Source organism: Tamandua tetradactyla, chromosome 6 (genome assembly GCF_023851605.1).
Source record: "Tamandua tetradactyla isolate mTamTet1 chromosome 6, mTamTet1.pri, whole genome shotgun sequence".
Taxonomy (NCBI): Eukaryota; Metazoa; Chordata; class Mammalia; order Pilosa; family Myrmecophagidae; genus Tamandua; species Tamandua tetradactyla.
Genome location: NC_135332.1, coordinates 163682325 through 163688900, shown reverse-complemented (window position 1 = coordinate 163688900; position 6576 = coordinate 163682325).

The following is a 6576-nucleotide window of genomic DNA, read 5'->3' as shown; positions in this document are numbered from 1 at the left end:
ATTACTGTATGTGTAGTACTTTCTTCTACCATTTTGACTTTTGGATTTTATATGTCCTATCTAATTTTTCTTCTTTTTATCTTTACTGATAGTCTTCCTTTCTACACTCTTCTCCACACCTCTCTCTCCTGTCTTTTCATATCTGCCCCTAGTGCTCCCTTTAGTATTTCTTGCAGAGCCGGTCTCTTGGTCACAAATTCTCTCAGTGATTTTTTTGTCTGAAAATGTTTTAATTTCTCCCTCATTTTTGAAGGACAATTTTCCTGGATATAGAATTCTTGCTTGGCAGTATTTCTCTCTTAGTAATTTAAATGTGCCATCCCACTGTCTTCTTGCCTCCATGGTTTCTGCTGAGAAATCTACACATAGTCTTATTGGGCTTCCCTTGTATGTGATGGATTGCTTTTCTCTGGCTGCTTTCAAGATTCCCTCTTTCTCTTTGACCTCTGACATTCTAATTAGCAAGTGTCTTGGAGTATGCCTATTTGGATCTATTTTCTTTGGGGTATGTTGCACTTCTTGGATCTGTAATTTTAAGTCTTTCCTAAAAGTTGGGAAATTTTCAGTGATAATTTCCTCCATTAGTTTTTCTCCTCCTTTTCCCTTCTCTTCTCCTTCTGGGATGCCCACAGCATGTATATTCATGTACTTCATATTGTCATTCAATTCCCTAAGTCCCTGCTCATATTTTTCCATTTTTTCCCTATATTTTCTTTTTCTTGTCAGATTTCCAATGCTCCATCCTCCAGTTCATGAATCCTATCTTCTGCCTCTCTAAATCTACCATTGTAGGTTTCCATTGTTTGTTTTTTTTTCATCTCTTCTACTGAGCCTTTCATTCCCATAAATTCTGTGATTTGTTTTTTCAGACTTTCCATTTCTTCTTTTTGTTCATTCCTTGCCTTCTTTATATCCTCCCTCAATTCATTGATTTGATTTTTGATGAGGTTTTCCATGTCTGTTCATACATTCTGAATTAATTGTTTCAACTCCTGTATCTCATTTGAGTTGTTGGTTTGTTCCTTTGACTGGGCCATATCTTCAATTTTCCTAGTGTGATTTGTTATTTTTTGCTGGCGTCTAGGCATTTAATTACCTTAATTAGTTTATTCTGGAGATTGCTTTCACTTCTTTTACCTAGGGTTTTCTTGCTGGATGACTTTGTTGTCTGTCTGTTCTTTGACATTCCGTTCAGCTTTTTCTGGACCACTAGCTTAGGTTTTGTTTAACAGAAGAGAATTTTTCAGTTCTTGTTTTCTTGTTTCTTGCCCTGCCTGTAGGGTGCCTTTCCCCACCCCACCCTTGGGAGGGTCTACTTAGGTATTATAGACCCCAGCTGGACTTTCCCAGACCAAACTGGCCTCCTGTCATGAGGAAAGAGTCACCTGCGTCAGTTTTCCCTGAGGGTAAGACCCATCAGGTTGAAAGATTTTCCTGTGAAGTCTCTGGGCTCTGTTTTTCTTATCCTGCCCAGTATGTGGCACTTGTCTGCCTGCAGGTCCCACCAGCATAAGATGATGTGGTACCTTTAACTTGGGCAGACTCTCCCTGCTGGGGGCGTGGTGGAAACAGAGGAGAGGTTGTAGGCTGGTTTTAATGGCTTCAAATTACCAACCTCTGGTGTCTGAATTCCTTGAGGGAGGGATTCTACCTGAGTTGGGCCTTCCCCACCGCCTGAGGAAGGCACAAACTCCAGACAAGCTCTCAAAGACGCTTGTTTCTGCCTATGCCTGGGGCAGTTGCAGCCTGACAAGTCCTGCCGCTGTATCCAAAGGCAGTCAAGACTTTGTAGAAACACAGCCATAAAAAACTCTCCTTCTTTTTTTTTTTTCCTTTTTCCATTAGCCCTGCCCCCTTGGTGCCGGGGCAAAAATCAGCGACCTCCGCTTTGACCAGGTTCACCTGAGCTGGGGGCCTATTTTTAGTAGTCAGAATTTATTAATTAATTCCATAATTGGAGCTTGGTTGCACTCAGCCCCTGCTGCTGGTAAAGTCCCTTTTCTTTCCCCTCTGAGAAATAGCCTGTGGGAGAGAGAGGAACTCACGGTTCTTGGGGGGCTCGCAGCCGGTCCAGCTGGTCCAGACTGAGGTACACTGTGTGTCTAGTCACTAATATAACCCCAGGAGCTGTTCTGTACTGTTCCTGGTTATTTAGTAGCTGTTCTGGAGGACGAACTAAATCCCACACCTTGCTGATCTGCCATCTTGGCTGTTTCTGCTCTGCATTTATTCTTGCTGGCATTACCAATTTACAGTCTCTAATGGAATAACTGTTCTAGGTAATGATCATCAATGGGTATAAAACTGTAGGGAGAAAATGTGGAAATTTACAAGGCATGGATCAGAAAGATAACGTCTGAACTCATGATCATTATTAACATGAAAAGAGAGACAACCAGGTATGATACCTGCAGTTATGATATAATAATTAGAAGACAACACTCCCCTTCAAATTGAACCCATCTTATTACGACTATGCCCAGCTACATTTTTATGAGAAATGTGTGCTAAATTGCTCAAGACCACAGGGTTAGTAAATGGGAATCAATCAGGAAAATTCAGAATATGAGAAACTCAAGAAGACAAAACTTGGTTTCTTAAACAACAATAACAACAACAAAAAGGGGAAGGAGATTTTTTAGTCTTAAAGAGAACTGAGAGACATATCAGTCAGATGTAATGTGGAGACACTGCTTGGATTCTGATTTGATCTAATTGGATACTAACCTGAAGAAAATATGAGACAACCAGGGAAATTTGAACACTGACTGTATATTTGATGATAATAAATTATTTTAAATTTCTTTTGTTGTGATAATAATAATGGTATTATGGTTATGTTAGCAAGAAAAATATTTATTTTTTAGAGATACCCATAAAGTATATACAGATGGAATATATATCTGGAATTTATTTCAAAATGACCTCAGATCAAGGAACATGTGTGGGTCATAGGTGAAATAAGTTTGGAAGTGAGTAGTAGTTGCTTGGAAGTTACTTGTTCTATCTATCTATCTAGCTAGCTATCATCTATCTATCATCTTAGTTGTTCAAGGATATGTACAATAAGATACCTTTTAAATAACTAATGAAATATGCAAAAGAATAACATATTATTTATAGATACAGACATATGTAGCAAACCTTAAAAAATATAGAGTGATAAATGCCAATTCAGAATAGTAATTACCTCTGGGGAGGAATAGAAGATAATGAAATCAGGGATTTTTATGTAAAAGACTTTATAAATGTGGTGTTTCTTTGAGAAAATTAGAAAGAATAAATATCTAAAACAAATATTGCAAAATATTTATACTTGACATATTTGGGAGGTAATAAGCAGTGGTTATAAATTTACTTCCTCTAGAAATATGTTTGCAATTTTTCATTATTATATTTTAAAAAAACAGACTTTGGTAATATCATTCAATGTGGTGCAGAAGAGAAGAAAAACAGATTTCTAAGCAAGGATAAGGAATTAAGCTTAGGGTTTACTGATTTAGAGAAGTCTAGTATGTATTTCCACCCTATACAGAGCGAGTTATCCTCATGCCTTTCTTTTTTTCTTTCCTTCATTTTTTAATGAGTTTTGCAACTGGTAGTCATATCATAGAAAGGAATGACCTTGACAAAGTATGTCTAGACTTTACTAAAGAATGTAACAAAGTTTTCCAAGTTCCTTGAAGGACTGGTGGAAAAAGGGGGAGTAAATGGAAGTCCAGTTAGCTGTGCTCAAGGTTTACCGTACGATTGAAGTTTGATCCTTGATGTCTTCATGTCAAACTGCAAAGATGTCTCTAATACTTAAAGTGTATTTTGTTAGAGTTTTCATAAGTGGTAAGAAAGGGGTAATGTGTTAATCTTCAGGGAAAGAATAATAACTAGCATTTATTTAGTGCTTTCTGGATGGCTGTTAGGCTGTGTTACAAATGCATTGTGTGTATTACCTCATTTTAACCATCACAGCAACCCCATGAAATAAGTATTGTCACTATGGTAGTTTCACACATAAGGGAACTGGGGTTCAGAGAGGTTAAGTAACTTTCCAAGGTCATTCTGTATTTCACCTACTTACTTGTGGCCTCTCCTGAAATTGCCTAGAGGTTGAGTGAGGGCAGCATGGCAAGAGGGCTTTGAGGGTGGAGTATGGGAGTCAGGCCAGGCCTGAATCTGAGTTCAGCTCACCATTCACTAACCCTGTGGCCTTCAGCAAATTAATGAATCTCTCCAAATTTCAATTTCCTCACGGATAAGGGCAATAATAATAAAGACATGATTTCAGAGGGTTTTTATGAAGACAAATGAGATAATACATATAATGTACTTAGTACAGGACCCCGTATCCTTGAATGCTAGTTAGGACAGACTTTAAGATAATATGAGAAGTGACTACTATGAATGACAAGGTTTTGGGGAGATATTTTTGCCTGGCACCTGTGGGGTCAAATCATCTAGTTAGCACCCAAGTGTACCCTAGCTCTGGGTCCATTCACATTATGGCTAATAGCATGAGGATCATTTCAGAGTGAGCTCTTTTCTACAATGATGAAAAAGCAGAGAACTGATTTCTTGGACCTCTTTCTTTTGTTCAAAAAGTCTACTAGGCTAGGTAGAGACCAATTTCATTTCTACTGCAAGTGATGAGGAAGAATAATCCTGCTGATGGGTGAGGTTATCACATATTTTTAAGTTTAGGACAAGCAATTAAGCCTCAGGGGATGTCCTATCACTGCTAAGCAGGGCATGGTGGAGTGACTTCAAATGATGACTTGGTGATGAATGCTTCTCTCGGACAAGCTTGCCAAGCTCAGATTCAATAGCAACTGTAAGCAAGTAGTCAAAGGAAAGAGCTTAAAGCTTTCAAATGCTTTTAAAAATATAATTTTTCTCATTATAAATTTAAAAAATGTTTATAGTAGAAAATTGGAAAATAGAGATTTTCTATGTATAGTAAAAGTAAGGACATTTTCCAGTAATGGACAGATGGTCCTAGATATAGTCATGTCCTCTTCTAGATTTCCTTTGAACTACGCAGTTTCATGAAAAAATAAGGATTATTTTGAAAGACAATTTCACTGATATTTTTCATGGCTGCTGTGTGTTTCAGGCTTTTTTTTAGTTTCTTAGGCTGCTTAAAGCAAATACCATGAAATGGGTTGGGTTAAACAATGGGAATTTATTTGCTCATGGTTCTGAGGCCAGGACAATGTCTAAATCAAGGCATCAACAAGGTGATGCTTCATTCCTGAAGACTGGCTGCCAGTGATCCTCGGCTCCTCTCTCATAAGGCAAGGCGCATAGTGGTGTCTGTTGGTCTCTCCCTTCTCTTCTGGGTTTAGTTGATTCAACTTCTTGCTTCCATGGCTTTTTCTCTCTTTGTCTGAATTTCATTCTCCTAAAAGGACTCCAGTGATAGGATTAAAACTCATCCTGATTAAAGTGGGTCTCACCTTAACTGCATAATGACATCAAAAGGTCCTACTTCCATCCACAGTAATGGATCCTGTTTTTCTGGGGTACAGATGGCTCTCAACCTCTGCATGCTTTGCTTATTGAAAAATTCTCTTTGTTATGCTATGAAATTCAAGTCTGTCTGACACTTTTTTTTCCCCCTGTCGGGAAAGCAGATTCACCTCTCTTGGTGCTGTAATAGACTCATTTAAATCTCAGCAAAGGGGCTGATGGATGATCACCTTGGATCTGAAGTTTCATATCAGGGCATGGGTATTTCACATGTTAATAATGAAGCATGTACTGAACTGAGTTCCCAAAACAGTAAGATGTTTTAGAGGAAGGATTTCTTTTCTTTACTGTGTCCTTCACATCTCACATTAGGGCCGGAAATTTCTGGGCATAGAGTTTAGGAGAGCACAAGCATTTATTTTAGTTTAAAAGGATTTTCTGAAAGTATCTATTTAAAGAAAAATTTAATTTACAATAAATTTTCTTCTGGGGTTGCTTAGAAAAATTGGGGGATGCTAGAAATTGTGATCTTTATCTTTTGACTGAAAGGCTTATTTTCCTGTTGAGTAACGAGCTCTCTGGACTTTCTGAACAATTTAGAAGTGGCATTCAGAGTCACCCGTCAGGTATCATGGGAAAGCAAGGTACCTGCAGACTTGGAAATACAGGTACTTGTCTTATGCAAATCAAGGAATTTCTACTTACACTCTAGCAAAAAAACCTGAAGCAATTAATTTAATATATAAATTCTACAGGGAAATGTTAAACTTCTCCTCGAGATTGTCAGGAAGCAGAAAGATAATGCAAGTGATTTAATTTTCAAACTTCTCCAGCATTGTAGAGGCTCTTTTAAAGCCTGGCATTACCAGAAAATAATTATTAAAGGTGGCAACTATGATTTATAGACCTATAGGAACATCAATGTCTGAGCATAAAACTGCTAGAAACTCCGAAGAGTTTGGGATGGAAGGGTCTGGCCTTCTTGTCTGGCTGGCAAGAGTTTGCTCAAGGACACATAGTAAACCACTGTTTGATTGCATTAGTTTGCTAATTTATCCAATGAACTAGTTAATTACATGAGAATATGAGAGCATTATAGCACGTTATCTATGA